The sequence below is a fragment of the Lottia gigantea genome (assembly GCF_000327385.1).
Source record: "Lottia gigantea unplaced genomic scaffold LOTGIsca_387, whole genome shotgun sequence".
NCBI classification, from domain to species: Eukaryota; Metazoa; Mollusca; class Gastropoda; family Lottiidae; genus Lottia; species Lottia gigantea.
Window position 1 is genome coordinate 44,599 of NW_008709318.1, and position 1,354 is coordinate 45,952.

A 1,354-nucleotide genomic window follows, 5' to 3' on the forward strand; every position below is an offset into this window, starting at 1 on the left:
ATCCGAATTTTTCGTCGCTTATTTAGTTTTGTAGCTACTTCAGTTAGGCCTATGACACTATGTACCTCTTCACGATTTTAACTTTTGGTCACCTGAATCCCATAATTTTTTCTGCTTTAAATCGATTTTTATATTCGTAATTTGAATATATCACAGTAGACTATTCAGAGAAAATATTCGAATGTCGATAAAAGGTTAACTTCAATAGTAAACTGAAAGACGGCGAAGAGTAACTTCCGAGACGATTCGTAAGAAAACAAAACTACATCAGACCATTTCTGAGACGTTTCGTTCAAACCTGATATAATTTTTTTTTTTTTTACAGTTCTTTAAATGGAATATTCGTCTTTCTCTGCATGTTTCGTACCATTTCTATAAAGTAGTGCTGAAGTTTCTGTGTTTAAAGTTTGGTTGTTTGTTTCGTTGGTTAACTAATAGTTAGTTAGTTAGTTAGTTAGTTAGTTACATATTCTAAACTATTCTATTCTTATATATTCAGTATGTCGTTCATGCCAACTTTAAAGTTGATATTTTATTATTCAAATTATTTTTAGGGTAATTGACTGCCAAAGAAAAGCTAGCCAACAATACCAAAGCAAACACTTTTCATACCCACCTATACAATTATTACAGTTGGTCAGTGCTATGCTATGCTATGCTATTCTATTCTATGCTATGCTATGCTATATAGTAGTAAGTTATATTATCATCTGCTAGAACAGTAGAATAACTCAGTCAGTAGTAAGTTAGAGTGTCGTCTACTAGAACAGTGGTATAACTCAGTCAGTAGTAAGTTAGAGTGTCTGCTAGAACAGTAGAATAACTCAGTCAAAAGCAAGTTAGAGTGTTGTCTGCTAGGATAGTAGAATAACTCAGTCAGTAGTAAGTTAGAGTGTCTGCTAGAACAGTGGAATAACTCAGTCAGTAGTAAGTTAGAGTGTCTGCTAGGACAGTGGAATAACTCAGTCAGTAGTAAGTTAGAGTGTCTGCTAGGACAGTGGAATAACTCAGTCAGTAGTAAGTTAGAGTGTCTGCTAGGACAGTGGAATAACTCAGTCAGTAGTAAGTTAGAGTGTCTGCTAGGACAGTGGAATAACTCAGTCAGTAGTAAGTTAGAGTGTCTGCTACAACAGTGGAATAACTCAGTCAATAGCAAGTTAGAGTGTCTGCTACGACAGTGGAATAACTCAGACAGTAGTACGTTAGAGTGTCGTCTGCTACTACAGCAGAATAACTCAGTCAGCAGCAAGTTAGATTGTCGTCTGCTACGACAGTAGAATAACTCAGTCAGTAGCGAGTTAGATTGTCTGCTACAACAGTGGAATAACTCAGTCAGTAGTAAGTTAGAGTGTCT